This window comes from Equus asinus, chromosome 8, assembly GCF_041296235.1.
Source record: "Equus asinus isolate D_3611 breed Donkey chromosome 8, EquAss-T2T_v2, whole genome shotgun sequence".
NCBI lineage: Eukaryota > Metazoa > Chordata > Mammalia > Perissodactyla > Equidae > Equus > Equus asinus.
In genome coordinates, this window is record NC_091797.1 from 43,406,550 (window position 1) to 43,424,030 (window position 17,481).

General features: G+C 38.6%; 2 non-coding genes across 2 annotated transcripts; one reads left to right on the forward strand and one right to left on the reverse strand.

The window, feature by feature from the left end:
- Positions 1-8,265: 8,265 nt before the first annotated feature.
- On the forward strand, positions 8,266-8,339 carry TRNAI-AAU (transfer RNA isoleucine (anticodon AAU)). The gene has a single exon. It is a non-coding gene; the product is annotated as a tRNA-Ile (tRNA).
- Positions 8,340-13,438: 5,099 nt separating this feature from the next.
- Positions 13,439-13,511, reverse strand: TRNAV-UAC (transfer RNA valine (anticodon UAC)). The gene has a single exon. It is a non-coding gene; the product is annotated as a tRNA-Val (tRNA).
- Positions 13,512-17,481: the final 3,970 nt, after the last annotated feature.

Here is a 17,481-nt window from a genome sequence, read left to right on the forward strand (position 1 = left end):
ACTGTCTGTCCATGGCAATCTGTATAGGAAAGGATGGGACATTCTGAGATTCACTCCCCTCCTGGTCTCCTTACCCCGCCCTTGGCCCCTACTATCCGTTCTCCACCTGGCAGCCACAATGATTCCTTCAAAAGGTAATCAGATCATGACACTCCTCTGTTAAACTCTCCAATCACTTCCCACTACCACTAGAATGAAGTCCAAACTCCTTGCCATGGCTACAAGGCCCTGCATACTTTAGCTGCTGAACTCTTCTCTGAACTCGTCTCTGGTTACTCTCTATACTGCATGCTGACCACATGGCCTCTTTCGTTACTTAAAATCTAAAGCCCATTCCTTGCATTGGCTGTTCTCTCTGCTCAGAGGCTATTCTTTTTATGACCTTTAAATGACTGCTTCCTTCTTAAAATTCAGGCTCAAGTCCAATGTCACCTCCTCCAAGAGGACTTTCCTGATTGTCTCCATGTCCCAGTCATTCCCTGTCACATTACCTGTTTTATGTGCTTCCTAACCATAAGTGCCATCTGAAATTACTTTGTCTGTTTTCATTTTTATTTACCCCTCAGTATTAGAGTGCCCAGTTCCTGAGAGAGGGAACTGTGCTATCCTAGTAAACACACCTATATGAATTCTGTGTTTCATAACTTCTGCACTTTTCACATGAACCTTCTTTTCCAGAAGCTCATCGGTATGTTAGATCAAAGATTGGAAAACATTTCTCAGGACCAGGAGAGTTAGTAACTTTGTGGTTACCTGCCTATTACTTTCATTTACCAGTTATGCTCAATATCATAGAAAAGATCTGAATTTTAAGGAAGATAAACAGCATTGAAGAATGTAGAAGCACTGAATTCTAGAGACCGCTGGTTTATCTCACACGATTTCCGCCCTTAAACATGATCAAGTGGAGCTTCTTTCCTGGGCCCTGTGCTCTGGAGGTTTCTCCCCTGGCTTGGATCCAGGCATCAATTTCTCAGAGTGAGAGCTCCAGGGACCCTGTGAATATGCCTACTCTCTCCTCCCTCACTAGACCGTACTCGCCACATCACACACTAGAAATCTCTCAGATTGAGTCTAGAGAAGAACAAAGGTGGAAGACTCACACTGCCTGACCAAAAAGATTTCCTCCTATAAATCTCCAGTAATTGAGACAATGTGGTTGTGGCATTATATAGATAAATCAATCAGTGTCACAAGACAAATTTTAGAAGTAGACTCACACATATATGATTAATTAATTTTTGCAAAGATGCCAATGCAAGTCAGTGTGGAAGAAAATTCCTTTAAACAAATGATCCTGGAACAATTGGATAAAACTGTGTACCTTCTCGCAATCTCTTTTGCAAACTTCTTTTCAACTTGATATCTGAATGGGTTTGGTGCTAGGGTACTTTCTCTTCTCAAGCATTCTCAGAGCTTCTCAGAAGTTGGAGAAAAAAACCTCAAACCCATCTCACACCATATTCAAAAATTAATACAAGATGGATCATAGATCTAAATGTAAAGCTTTAACTATGAAGTATCTGGAAAAAATAAGAAAAGTCTTTAGGACCTCGTAGTGGGCAAATAATTCTTAGTGAGGAAAAAATAGCATAAAATACATAAAATTAGATAAATGGGAAAATTATCAAAATTAAAATCTTCGCCTCTTAAAAACATCATTAGGAAATAGAAAGATAAGCAAAAGACAGGGAAAACATGCACAATACATATATCTGACAAAGAAGTTGTGTCCAGATGATTTAAAGAATTCCTAGAAATCAATCATAAAAAGACAAGCCACTACCAAATGTGCAAAGCACTCTGAATATACGTCTCAATTAAAAAAATACACGAATGGCCAACCTGTTTAGTCATTACTGAAATGTAAATTGAAACCATGATGAAATACTGCTTTGCACCAAATTTAGTAGTGAGAAAATAAACAAAACAAACAAAAATCTCTAAAAAGTTCAAATGGTGAGGATGTAGAACATCCCATAATTGCTGCTAACGATGTCAATTATAAAACCACTTTAGACACACACACATGCCTGGTGTGTAACTCAGCATTCCCTCTCCTAGGCATTTTCCCAGGGAAAATGAGTTCTATATCAATGAAAAGATGTGTAGAAAAATATTTATAACAGCTTTCTTCACAATAGGCTAAACTAGAAACAGTGAAAATGTCCATTAACAGATAAATGGAAAAACAAATTGTGGTATATTCATGAAAAGTAAATATTACTTAGCAATAAGAAGGAATGACCCACTGGTAAATGCAAAGTCAGATTAATCTCAAAATCATTATGTTGAGCAAAAAAAACCAGCCACAAAAGAGTATATACTGTATGTTTCCATTTATATAAAGTCAAGAACAGATAGACTTAATCTAGAGTAGAGATTCACTCTGGCGTGACAACATGAGAAGGTTGACAAATCCTCTCACCAAAAAGCAAGTGTGATACTGAATAAAACTCTATGAACATGATTTCAGCACATACGAAGGCATACAGCAAACTGAGAATCATTTATTTATGAGAACAATTGAACTTTAGGTAAGAACATTGCAAGTCTATGGCAAGTTCTTGCCCAGGGCTGCTCCCATTCCTCATTAGTTCTGTCAGCACAGTAGTTCAAACTAGATAGGAGAGACCATGAAAATAGACACCTTGCAGTGTCTACTGGAGAGAGCTCACTTGATGAGAGCATTATTTGTTAAACTAGCAATCTCAGTGACAAAAAAGAAAAAAAACAAAGAAGGGCCTGTGATTTCCCAAGCCTGCAACGTTGAATAAGTTTGGAGCAAACAAGGTGCCAGAGGATGAGGTGGGGTTTTAATAGGGAGGTGAAACAGCTGTTGAGGGTTTAATAAGACCTCCACAAGTCCCACGTTAACCTGACGATGTGTACCTGTGCCACAGAGATGGAAATGAACCCAAGACACTCACACACCCCTGGCTGGCTGAGTCTGTGCACAGACACAGAGGAGACACAATATATTATCTAAAATATCTAATATTGAACAAAAAATTATGAGACGTGCCAAGAAATAGGAAAGTGTGACAAATACACACAGTAGAAAGAACACAAAGGGAACTTTCCTTCAGGAGATATAGATGTTGAACCTAGAACACAAAAACTTCAAAGCAACCATTATGAATATTTTCAAACAATTGAAGGAAATCATGTGTAAAAAAACGAAAGGAAAGTATGATGACAATGACTCATCAAATAGAGAATATCAATAAAGGAATAGAAATTATTTTTTAAAAACACGAGCAAAAAATCTGGAGTGGAAAATTACAATACCAGGAAGGAAGAATTCACCAGAGGGATTCAACAGTAGATTTGAGCTGAGAGAAGAAAGAACCAATGTACTTGAAGATGCATCAATAGAGATGATACAATCTGAAGAACGGAAAGAAAACAGAATGAAGAAAAAGGAACAAAGCCTGAGATCTGCGAGACACCATTAAGTGTACTAGCACAACGAGAAAGAGAAAGAAGCAGAAAAAATATTTGTAAAGTCATGGCCAAGAACGTCCCACATTTGATTAAAAACATCAAGCTACACATCCAAGAAGCTCAACAAACCTCAAGAAGGATAAACACAAAGAGTCACACTTACATAGATGACACTCTAACAGCTGAAATCTAAAGACAAAGAGAAAATCTTAAAGGCAGGAAGAGAAAAATGACTCATCATATACCAGGGAAACACAACAAGAAAGATAGCTGACATTTGAAACAATGGAGATCATAAGATAGTGGAATGACATAGTCAAAATGCTGAAAGAAAAAAGAAAACTATCGACAAAGAATCCTATGTCCAGCAAAACAATCTTTCAAAAATGAGGGCACTCCCAGATGAACAAAGACTAAGATAATTTGTGGTTCACAGACATGTCTTATGAAAAATAATAAAGGAAGTTCTTCAGGCTGAAAGGAAGTGACATCAGATGGTAATTCAAATTCACATGAAGAAACATCAGTAAAGGTCATTAAGTAGATAATTAAACAAAGATAATAAAAATATACACTTTTCTCTTACCTTTTCTTGACTGACTCAAGAAGCCTAAATCATTGATTTTGAAATTGTATCATTAGGCTTATAATATTAATGGTTACAATTCTTCTCACACAGAGTACTTGCTCCATGTTTCTCAGTTTAATGAACAAATGGTCTAATTACTGTCTTTGTGGACAATTTCAAAGAACAGTTGTTTGCCAGAAGAGTGATTTTCAAGGACCACTTGCATTCCTATGCCACAGTTGAAAAGTACAGTAATGTGTGGTGTTCTTTACTGCCTTGGGATGGATGAGTGGGAAATGGAGCAATATTTATACAAGGTGTGGACATGCTAAAGTGTCTCCTTTTCCCTGAAACAAATTTTTCTTACAGCAGACACTTTCTCAACTACTTCCTCATTTTTCAGCATGCCATAAAGTATTGCTTCATCTGTGATCCGGCACCACACAATGACTACTTTTTTATTACTTTCATAACCTTGATTTATACTTCTTTTTCTAATCAGCGTTTCTGAGGTATAATTGGCATACCATAAAATTCACCCATTTTTAAGTGTACAATTCAATGATCTTTAGTAAGTTTATAGATGTGTATGATTATCAACACAGTCCAGTTTTACAGCATTTCCAGTCACCCACCAAAATAATCTCATGCCCAATTTCCGTCAATCCGGATTCCCACCTCAGCCCCAGGCACCACTAATTTATTTTATTTTATTTTTTACAAAGTGTGGTATTAATTATTGTTTAGTTGTTCCTGGTATTATCTTTGCGCCCACAATTCACAAAATCATGAGTAACAAATACTGCAAGAAATATAAGATTTAACACACCAAAGTTTCTATGAGATTTCCTTTTCTCCAAAAATTATGCCTGCTCTCTGTTTGTTTGTTTTCTAATTTTCTAACCACTTTAAAGTGGACAGTTTAGTGGCATTTAGTACATTTACAACGCTATGAAACCACCACCTATATCTAGTTCCATGACGTTTCCATCATTTGAAAGTAAATCCCTTTACCCCTAAGCAGTTTATCCCTTTTCCCCTCCCTCATGCCCTTGGCAAATACCAGTCTGCATTCTGTCTCTATGAATTTATCTATTCTGATATTTCATATAAATGGAATCATATAATATGTGACCTTTTGTGTCTGGCTTCTTTCACTTAGCATAATGTTTTGAAGGTTCACCACATTGTAGCATGTAACAGTGCTTCATTCCTTTCTATGGATAAATAATATTTCATTGTATGTACACAATTTGTTTATCCATCCATCCACTGATGCACACTTAGGCTTGTTTTACCTTTTGGCTATTGTGAATAATGCTGCCATAAGCATGCATGTACATCTACTGTTTAAATACCTGTCTTTAATTCTTTTGCTTATATAATGGTAGAATTGCAGGCTTATATGGTAATTCTATATTTAATATTTTGAGGGATTGCCAAACTATGTTGCACAGCAGCTGCACCATTTTATACTCCCACTAGCAATGTATGAGTGTACAAGTTTCTCCATAGCCTCTCCAACACTTCTTATTTTCTGTTTTACAAAAATTATTACTATACCTATCCTAGTGGATGTGAAATGCTACCACAGTAGTTTTCATTTGCATTTCCCTAGATGCTAATGATTTTGAGCATCTTTCATTTGTTAGTTGGCCATTTATATGTCTTCTTTGGAGAAATGTCTATTCAAATCCTTGCCCATTTTTAATTGGGTTGTTCCTCTTGTTATTGAGTTGTCAGACTTCTTTATATTCCTGGATGCTAGACTTATCAGATGTATGATTTGCAGATAGTTTTCTCCTACTCTGTAGGTTGTCTTTTCACTTTATTTGAGCACTTTGCTGCACAAAAGTTTTTAATTTTGATGGAGTCCAGTTTATCTGTTCTTTATTTTGTCACTTATACTTTGCTTTGGTATCAAATCTAAAAATCCATTGTCAAATCCAACGTCATGAGCATTTACTTTTATGTTTTCAAGAATTTTATGGCTTTAGCTCTTATTTTTAGGTTGTTGGCACATTTTGAGTTAATTTTTGTATATAGTGTGAAGTATAGTTCCAAACTAATTCTTTTGTCAAGCAGAACACCATGCACCAGTTACCACTGCCCAGGGAAGACTCTAACTACATGGAGGATAGCAAAGATCATCACAATGCCTGCCACCAGGAGTAGAAGTCCAAACACTTCTGCCCACTGCATCTTGATATCAGAGTCACTAAGGAGAACACAACACTGTCAACTACTGGATGGAACAATGCTTTTACTCTGAGAGAAGAGACAAAGCAAGATCAGATCTAATAGTGTGCATCCATTCACCATGGCTAGCAGGCACCCCCAGCAGCCAATGCAGGGCAATTGGCCTATGCATACCCCTCCCATGCTGCAGTGAAAGGACTCTGAAATACTGAAAGCTGGGGACATGCCTGATGGCCGTTGATATACATGCTTAAGCAGAACAAAGGAATACTCTTTGCAGCTGAATTTCATAAAATTCAGCATTTCATAAAAATGAAATCATACACAGACAGTCTCTTCCATAAATGGTGGTAGGAAAATTAAATATTTGCATGTAAAAGAATGAACATAGACCCCTACCTTTCACCACTCAGAGAAATTAACTCAAAATGAATTGAAGGTGTACATATAAGACTTGAAGCCGTAAAATTCATAGAAGAAAACATAGGAAAAAAGCTTCTTGACATGGGTCTTGGCAATGATTTTTTGCATATGACATGAGCAAAAAAAAAAAAAAAAAACCCAGAAATAAACAAATGGGACTACATCAAACTAAAAATCTTCTGCAAAGCAAAAGAAATGATCAACAAAATGAAAAGGCAACCTATGGAATAGGAGAAAATATTTGCAAATCATTTATCTGATAAGGGGTTAATAACCAAAATATATAAAGAACTCAATAGCAGAAAAGCAAATAATCCAGTTAAAAAACAGTCAAAGGACCTGAATATACATTTTTCCAAGGAAAGTATTCAAATGTCCAACAGGTATATGAAAAGATGCTTGACATAATTAATCATTAGGGGAATATAAAGCATCTCATGCCTATTAGGATGGCTATCATCAAAAAGACAAACAGGAATGCTGGCAAGGATGTGGAGAAAAGGGAATCCTTACGCACCGTTTTTGAGACTGTAAATTGGTCCAGCCACTGTGGAAAACCGTAAGGCAGTCCTCAAAAAATTAAAAATAGAACTATCATATGATCCAGCAATTCCATTTATTTGTATATATCCAAAGGGAACAAAACTACTATGTTGAAGAGTTATCTGCACCCCCGTGTGCATTCTAGCATTACTTATAGTAGCCAAGACAAGGAAAGCACACAGGTGTCCGTCAACAGATGAATGTATACAGAAAAGGCCATAAAAAAAGAAGGAAACCCCACCATTGGCGACAACATGGATCAACTTGAGGGCATTATGCGAGGTGAAATAGGACAAGAAGTACTGTTTAATCTCATTTACATGTGGATTCTTAAAAAGATGAAATTCTTAACATGTGGATTCTCAATAAAACTGAAAGAAATAAATGAAATCATACAGCACATGGTCTTTAGCACCTGGCTCTTTTCACTAAGTATAAAGTTATTGAGGTTTCTATCATATGCTTCTTTCTGCTGGGGATTGATTACATTTTCTCGTTTCTTTGCATGTTTCATATTTTTTTTGTCAAAAACGAGGCATTTTAGACACACACACACCACCCCTGCTACACGGTGCAGGAACTGGAGGCATTTCAGGTCGTGGTCACCACCGGATCACTCCGAGGCCAGGCAGCAAGAAGGAGCCAGTTTCCGTCCCAAGGCGTCACATCTGTCGGAATGGTCTTCAGGAGCGAAGATTCCGCATCCCTGAGCGCGGGAGCCGGGTCCTCCCAGCCTGGCCCTGTGGCAATTCCATGGTCAGTTGACCAATCTCCTGTGAAGGCAGTTTGTGAACGTGAACTACAAGCCGAGAACTCCCCTGCTGAACCGAAACTCTGTTCATCCAGACAGCTCCATTTGCTAGAGCGATTTGACCTAATATCTTGCGATTTTGTAAAGACGTAACATACGAGTGCTGGGACGGAGAGGTCTTTTTAAAGGAAATTGAGGTCAGGGCAGGTGCATTTAGGGAAGGCAGAAATAGGAAGAGTTAAAGAATTTTCTTTTTTATTTTAGGAAAAACTTTGAAACAATAGTTTGGGCTTATACGAAACTTTAGAGACAGAAGGAGGACGAGGACTTCCGTGGCCGGTTAGCTCAGTTGGTTAGAGCGTGGTGCTAATAACGCCAAGGTCGCGGGTTCGATCCCCGTACGTGCCAGGTTAGGAGGACTTTTGTTATCTTTATTCGCAGATGTCGTCCCTCACTCTCACGACTGTTCCCAGGACTCAATCTATGGATAAAACAAAAAACTCGCTGAGAATTAAAAGATTCAACACACACCAGGCATTTCCCCCAAAGTTGAGATCCTTGTTTAGTCCCTATCTTCAGTGTCAAAGGACAGCAGTGACCCAGGAAGGGGAAAAGATCCACTGGGCGTGGCAAGGTTTTCCATTGGGAAACTGATGCTTGCAAAAAACTGACCTATTGGGATTATTTCCTTCCGAAAAGAACTTATAAAACCATCTGCGCTTCCCACACTTGCACACTCGGGTCTCCACTAATTCAGTGAAAGATGAAACAAGCTTTTTTAATGATATATGAAAAAATTTTTATTAACATCGACGTAATAGGAAAGAAACAGCTTCGTTTTGAACCTTCTGAAGATCCATTCGACAGGTAGAAGCCTCGTTATTTTAAAAATGTTTCATTTCGGATAAAATATATTCACACGCTTCACAGAAAACATAAAAAGGTACAGTGACAAGTTTCCTCCTCTCCTTGTACCTCAACTACCGGAAAACCATTTCCAACTTCTGTAGGTGAACTCTGCGCATAATTGCTTACTATGGTTTCCAGTTTCCTTTATACAAGCAGATAAGGTATATAAGCTTTTGTTTTCCCTTCTTTCCATGAAAGAGTCAGCTTATTGACACATCGTGCTGCAACTTGCCTTCATCACTTAACAATATAATGTGGAACCTCTATTTTATCAGTATTTAGAGAGCTTTCAAATAGCACTTTCAATATTGTACACTTGGCAAAATCGGAGCTTACTTTCTGAAAAGTCGACATATTCAGCAGAAGTTGACTCTGAAATATTCCAACCTTTCGCATCGTTGAAGAAGAGAATGTACACAAGGAGGAGACTGTGAAACTGCAGAGCAGGAGGGGAGACGACGTTCAGAAGGTTCTTCTACAAAGGGGGACAAAGCACTTTCTGCTAAACTCATGAGCATGAAAAGAGCCCTGAATAGGGGCTCCCAGGTGGTTTGGTGATGAAAGAAAATTAGGTATTAATTGGACAAATGTTTATTACTCCTGTCACTCTTCAGAATGCAATAATTAGTTGTCCTTCTCTGTCTGGTAGATGAGGAAGATACATTTTTATGTGAACAAAGCAGAATCCAAGAGAGTTCGTGCAAGATTCTGATTCTTTTGTTTTAAAGTCAACTTCATTAGGGAATGATTTGCCTACAATAAAATGCACCCATTTTAAGTACAAAATTTGATGAATTTTGACATATTTATACATGCATGTAAGAGCTAACATAATTAAAGTAGAGAACATTTCTATGATCTGAAAAAGCTCCCCATGCTTGTGGTAGTCAGAATAATGGCGCCCCCATAGATGTCCATATCCTAACCCCTTGAGAGCTATGAATACGTCACTTTACATGACCAAAGGGACTTTGCAGATGTGATTAAGCTAAGATCTTGAAATGAGGTAATTATCTTGAATTACCTGGATTGGGCCCAATGTAATCCCAAGACTCCTTGTAAGAGGGGTCAGCATCAGAGAAGGGGAGGAGTCACATCACGGAAGCAGAGGTTCTGGAGATGCAAGGCTATGGGCCCAGGGATGCCGCAGCCTCCTGAAGTTGGAAGAGGGAAGGCAACAGAGTCTCCTCTAGAACTTACAGAAGGAATGCAGTCCTGCTGGCCCATTTTAGACTCCTGACCACAGCTGTAAGACAATAAATTTATGTTGCTTTAAACCACTCAGTTTGTGGTTACAACAGCAATAGGAAAGGAATACATGCCCTTTCCCGGTCAGTCACATCCCCACCCCAGCTCCAGGGAACAGCAGATCTGTTTCCTTCACAATGGTTTCTCCTTCTCTGGAATTTCTTATAGATCATACACGATGTATGTTGTGTTCCTGGCTTCTTTTGCTCAGCACAATATTTTTGAGATTCACTCATGTTGTTGCACGTATCAGCAGTTTGTTTCATTTTGTTCCAGAGCTGCACTCGGTTGTACAGACATATAACCATGTGTTTTTCTATTCGCCTGTGTACGGACATTTGCATTGTTTTAATTTTCTAGCTATTATGAGTAGAACTGCTATGAACATTCATGTAGCAAGTATGTTTGAACATATTTTGTATTAGTCAGAGTTCTCCAGAGAAAGAGAAGATATATAGATGGGTAAAGAGAGGGAGAGAGACTGAGATTTTAAGGAATTGACTCATACCAATGTGGAAGTAGCCAAATACAAAATCTGCAGGCTAGTTTGACTGGCTGGAGACCCAGAAAAGAACTGATGTTACCGCTTTAATGAAAAGGCAATCTGCTGGCAGAATTCCCTCTTTCTTGGGAGAGGTCAGTCTGTTTTCTCTTAAGGCCTTCAACTGATTGGCTGAGGCCCACCCACATTATAGAGGAAATCGGCTTTACTCAAAGTCTATTGCTTCACCTGTGAATCTCGTCTAAAAAGTATCTTCACAGCAACATGTGAACTACTGTTTGACCAAATATGTGGGTCCTGTGGGTCCAAATGTCCTGGCCTTCTTGGCACATAAAATTAACCATCATATAAGTCTTCATTTCTTGTTGGGTAAATAGCTAGGAATGGAATTGCTGGGGATTTGGTAAATGTGTGTTTAACTTTCTGAGAAACTACCAAATGTTTTCCAAAGGTCTGGTGCCATTTTACGTTTCAAATGATATTTTGTGAGAGTTCCAGTTGTACCAAACCTCTCCAACACTTTGTATTGTTAGTTATTCAGATTTTAGACAGTCTACTGTATTTAAAGAATAGTCTCATCGTGGCATTAATTTGCATTCCCCATCACTAATAATGAGCATTTTTTCATATGCTTCTTGACTATTCATATCTCTTCTTTTTTGAAGTGTGTGTTCAGGTCTTTTGGCATGTTTTTCTTGGGTTTTGTCATTTAGTATTGAGTTGTAAGAGTCCCTCAAGTATTTTGGATATAAGTCCTTTCTCAGTTACGTATTGGAGTATGTTCCCACAGTGTGTGACTTGCCTTTTCGTTTTCTTACTGGGCTCTCGCAGAGAGCAGAAGTTTTTCATTTTGATGGGGAACATTTCATCAAAGTTTCGTGTTTTATGGTTCACGTGCTCCATGGTCACGATGATTTTCTCCTATGTTTTCTTCTGAGAGTTTTATAAATTAGTGCTTTTGTTTAGGTCTATGATCTATTTGGAGTTAATTCTTGTTTATACTCTAAGATCAAGGTCAAAGTTAATTTTTTCCATGTGGTTATCCCATTGTTCCAGCACTATTATTTTTTTAAGAAAGAGAGAGTATTCTTTTCTCGTCCACTACATTGTCACTACTGTCAAGCCTTGCTGTGGCGGCATCCCACAGAATATAGAGGAAGAGTGGCACAGATGTAAGCTCAGCAACAATCTTCCTCACTATAAAAAAAGAAAAATGCACATTAGAAAAGTAATTTCTGGAGAGTCCTTGAAAATTATGCAAACATCTTCATCCTCCTCAGGGTTTTACCTACTAGTTTGGCATCCATAAATAATTCGGTAAGAATCAATTATTCCTGTAATCCTTTCAAATTGACAATGTAGTAACTGCATTGTTCTCTTTACCTGTGTTGCTTGGAATTCTACTCTAAGGAGGAGGTTCTCCTCCTCTGCTTATTTATTCATTCATTCATTCATTCATTCATTCATTTCAAATGGATTCACGGATTCTTATTCAACGAGTTACGATCATTAACCATTTATTTTAATGCTCCAGTTGTCACAGATCTGACCAATGTGAGCTCTTCAAATTAACTCCAAAGTCTTTTTGACATGTACCATCATTTTTAAAGAAGTTCTTCATTTCTGAGACAAGGAAAGTCTCCTCCTTTATATCATACTTTTTTTGCCCCAATCTTGAGATCAGCTATTTTTCAAAAAAGCTCTGGATCCATTCACCATCGAATGGTTTTTAGAAATCAAGATCCGAGTACTAGGTATGCTCATTGCTTCTAGGCTCTCTCAGGGGACAGAGATAGAAAATGTGGACATGCATACATATGCAAGTGTCTATATCTATATCTAGTTATCTATAAATAGATATAACCATGATTTCATACTGATACCTCCAACTCGAATCCAACAACCCAGGGGTTATTGTACTTTATCACTTTTCTATTTGTAACTTCCTTCTCCAACAGATCGAAAGTAGTTCTCATTATCTTCAGTCTGTTTTACTTACCTGGAAAAGAGAGAAGGACGTTGAAGAGGATCAGGAGTTCTGGCAATGCTGGAAAGCTCCAAGTAAGATATTTGTTTTCATTTTCCAGCAGTAATTTCCAACACTGTACATTTCACACCAGAGATTGCATGGGGCAGAACACTCCACAAGGTCCAGGCTGAGTTCTATAAACTAGCAAGCCCATGTTAGGATCCTAGGGTGCTGATTGTAATAGTTCTGCTTAATGGAACTTACTAATGCTCTTTTTGTGATATGCTACGTCACTAATTTTTGTCAGTGTTCCCTGTGCCCTTGAGAAGAAGGTATATTCTCTATACCAGGTTATTAATTAATTTTGATATATATCGGTATAAGTTCTACCTTCAGGTTTATGCGGATTTGGTTTTCTATATCCTTCCTCGTTTTGTGTCCATTTGACCTATCATGTGCGGAAGGTGTCATTTTAAAGCCTAGTATTCTTAGTGCTTTTTAAATCTATTCCTTGTATCTTTTGCAATTTTTATTTTACAAATGTAGTTGGTGCATCTTTTAGCACATAACTTTGTAACTGTTCTAGCTTTATTGAAATCATGGCCTTTAACATTAAAAGTTGATCTTTTTGGCCGTGTTTAATCTTTTCGGCCTGAAGTCAAATTTATCTAATGTCGAGATCACAAACCTTGCCTTCTCCTTGTTTCTACCTGGTGTACCTGAGCCCATTCCTTTATTTTCTTCTTTCTGAATCGTTTTATTTTAGACCTGTAGGACATTTGGTCCAGTCCAAAACGTCCATAAGAACTTTGTCACATCTGGAGGGCAAGAGAAAGGAGCTCACCACATTTGTTCTTAATGGAAACATAAAGAATCTCGTAGTTCCACTGGGAATTGAACCCAGGATCTTCTGCGTGTAAGGCAGACGTGCTAACCACTACACCATGGAACCCAAAGATAGTATGGCCTTTTAAGTGCTCTTACTAGAACCAAAATCAGAAAAGAAAATTAAAAATGGACACAGATAGGTATTATGGCTAAGAATTTACTCCCGTGAACCTGGTTCAGAGAGGAGGTATGCAGACACATGAACTATCTACATATTACACACGCAACTTTGAAAGTCTTAATGGGTAGTGTCACCCGCAAATACAGGATCAGAATGACTTCAGATGTTCAATGGCACTCTCCATTCCTAGCCTCCTGGAACACTCTCAGTCTAGTCTACATTTATCCAGCTTTTTGACCCATATTTATTGAGAGCTTACTACGTTCCAGACACTTTACAAGGCATTGGAGATGCAGTAGTAAATACAAAGGTCAAAATCCTTTCTTGACGTGACATTGTGGTTTCTAACGCATGCCGGACATGCCATCAGTGTGTTCATATTTCCAGGAAACTGTGGCAGAATTTAGCAGCAATTTATATTACTCCTCCTTCACCCCTTGTCCTGAAGCCAGAACTTGCGCATTTCAATTTAAAAGATCAAAAACCACATTCATTAAGATCACCACCAACCCCATCATAAATATCGAGCATTATCATGAAATTGGTTTAGAATTTGCAGACCCCTCAGAAGAGTCTTAGGGTTGTTCATATGCCTGACCTAGCTAATAGAAAGTTATTGGCCTGGACATAAACAACATATTTGTGCTATTGGGCTAATTTTTCTTGTGCTCCTATAGGCAGTCAAACATGCCTGAGCCAGCCTGCTAGTTCCATAAGAGTCTGAGACTCACAAGAAACAGAGTCCACTCTCTCTCCCCTCTGAGCTTGTAGCAACTGACCCCCAGATGTTTGAGCAAGCCCAGCTGAAATCAATAAATGTACCCAGGTGAGCTCAGCCTACATCAATTGACCCTGAGCCAACCAGCAGTCCTGTGAGAATAAATAATTATGTTTTATGCTACCGATATTTGGGGTGATTTCTTATGCAGTAAAAGCAAATTGATTCATAAGGAGACAAACTTTGAGAATATCCTCTCTGAGATGCAGGAGTTGACTTCAATATTCACCTGACTTCAAGGATATATCCTCACGTATTATTCACTTGTGGAGTGCCCACTTCCTTGAAAATATCAGTCACACATTGCATGACCACACCTGCCCAGTCAGGAGGCCATTGAGTGATGGATATTCATTCTGTGGGGATTTTCCACTCAGCAGTTAACCATTATTATATCTAGTTAATACTCCAATCGTCTGGGAGAGAAACTGGTTTTTGTTGACTTCTGGGATACATATTAACATATGCATACCAAAAGGAGACAGAGACATTAAAAAAGAGAAAAGCACAGACCAGTAACACTCATAAACATAAGCACACAAATCTTTAAACACATTTTGGCAAATCAAATTCAGCAATATGTAAAAAGCATAAGAGATCGTTATTACATGGGGTTTATCCCAGTCTGCCTTAACATTCAAAAAATTAAGCAATGTTCCTCACCAAATTAATAGACCAAGCAGACAGAAAGCATATGATCTTACGAGTAGAGGCAGAAAAAGCACTCAGGTTAACTCAACATCCGTTCATGATAAAAATTCATGAAAACTAAATCAAATCAAACACAGAGTATCTACAAAAAATAATGTACACCTACCATCATATATAATGGTTAGAGACTGAACGCTTTCCCCCTTAACTTTGGAATCGAGGCAAGAATGTCCTTTTTCTCACTTTTCCTATTCAAGGAAAGTACTGAAAATCCTAGCTGCTACAATACAACAAACTGTGCAGATTTTAAAAGAAGAAATACAGCTGTCTTTACTCACAGACTTGATTTTCTATGAGGAAAACCCCATACAATCTACAGTCGAACTCCTGGACCTAATAACGGAGATACAAGGTCAACATACTAAATTCAGTCGTATTTCTGTGTAGCAGCAATGAATGACTGAAATTTGAATTTTTTCAAAAAAGGAAGTATTTAGATATGTCTAACAAAATATCTGTAGAATCGGTATGCAAGTAACCGAAAAGTGAGACATACATCTTGTTTACAGATTGGAAGACCCAAAATTGTTAAGGTATCAATTCTCCACAAATTGATCTCTGGATTCATAACAGTTCCAATCAAAATCTCAGCACGCTGTTAAATAGACAGCGGCAAGCTGATTCTAAAATTTATATCGATAGGCAAAGAAAACAAAGTAGCCAAAACAATTCTGAAAAAGAAGAACAACGCCAGAGGACTCAAATTATCCCGTTTCAAGACTTAAAGCTACAATAATTAAGACTGTGGTATTAGCAAAACGACAGACACATACGTCAGTGGAATAGAATAGAGAAGTCAGGGATAGGGCCACACAAATATCGTCAACTGATTTTTGAAAACCATTCAGTGGAGAAGGACAGACTTTTCATGAAATGATGCTGGAAATTTGGAAGTCTAGATGCAAAAAAGGCCCGTGACACATACATCATGCCTCATACAAAAGTTAAGGCAGAATGTATCATAGACTGTATTTGTTTCCTATGGCTCCCCTAACATATTACCACAGATTTGGTGGTTTAAAACAGCAGAAGCTGCTTCTTCACAGTTCCGGGGCCCAGAAATCCAAAATCATTATCACTGGGCTGAACCCCAGGTGTTGGTGAGGTCCAAGGGCTCGAGGAGAATCCATTCCAGCTTCTGGTGGCCACCAGAATTGTACCATATCACTCTAATCTCTGCTTCCATGGTCACCCTGTCTTCTCTTCTATCTGTGTGTCTTAAGTCCCCCTTTCTTCCTCTTATAAGGAGACATGTGATTGCATATAGGGTCCCCCGGAATAATCAGGACAAGCTCTCTATCTCAAGATCCTTAACTTAATCACATCTCAAAGTCTTTTACTACCACGTAAAATAACATCCACAGGTTCTCGGGATTAGGACACGGATACCTTGGGAGGGGATATTATTCACCCTATTGATACCGGCCCTGATATCAGTTTCCCCACATTGAACCCAACATATATGAGGTTAAAACCAAAGCACTCATTCCCTGCTTACTCCCTGGCTTTCTGGCTCCAGAATCCGCTATCCACCAGGGAGACAGACACCGCCGAGGATAAGCACCTGGAACCATTGTCTCCACCCCACAAGGACATACAGGCTGGTGGGAAAGCTGCTGACCAGCAAGGTCACCGGCTTCCTCCTACTGCAAGTAGTTGCAAGGTCAAAGACAGGCTGATGGGAAAGCTCTGACCAGCAAGGCCACATGCTCCCCTACCTAAAACCCCAAATAAAAACCCCTGCTTTTAGCTTTTTGGGGAGTTTGGGATTTCAGTGTTAGCTGCCCTCTCTCCTTGCTTAGGGGTGTGCAATAATAAAATTCTTCCTTTCTTCCACTGCACCCGGTGTCAGAGATTGGCTTGCTGTGCAACAGGTGAGCGAACTCACTTCAGGTTCAATATCACTACCACATAGACCTAAATATAAAACAGAGATCTACAATACTTCTAGAAGAAAGCATAGGACATAATCTGTGTGACCCTGGGTTTCGCAATCAACTTTTAGATACAACAGGATTTTGATTTCACCTGTGTAAACACGAGTTACTTTTATCTAAATATGAAAACAGAGAGAGAGAAAGAGAGACAGGTGGTGGAATTTCCTGATCGTTACAAGTGCATTTATAGGCTCCTGATGTCTGCGTTTACAAATAGTTGATTACGCTATTCCCACGGATCCGACAAGAGGGGAGGTAGCAGGGAAAAGCGCTGAGACTGAGATACAGGTCGGGGACAATCAGATTTGTGTTCTCCCTCCCCTGCTTCCTCGGCCTCTCGACTCTCCTCCTGTTTAAGTCTGGACCCTTAGTTTCGTGCTCAGCCACTTTGTTCTCTTTTCCTTGTGCTGCCCCCTTTTCCAGTCTATTTGCACTTCTTTCTATTCTTTCCCTCAAGTGCCGCCCAGTTTCATCTTAACTTTCATCT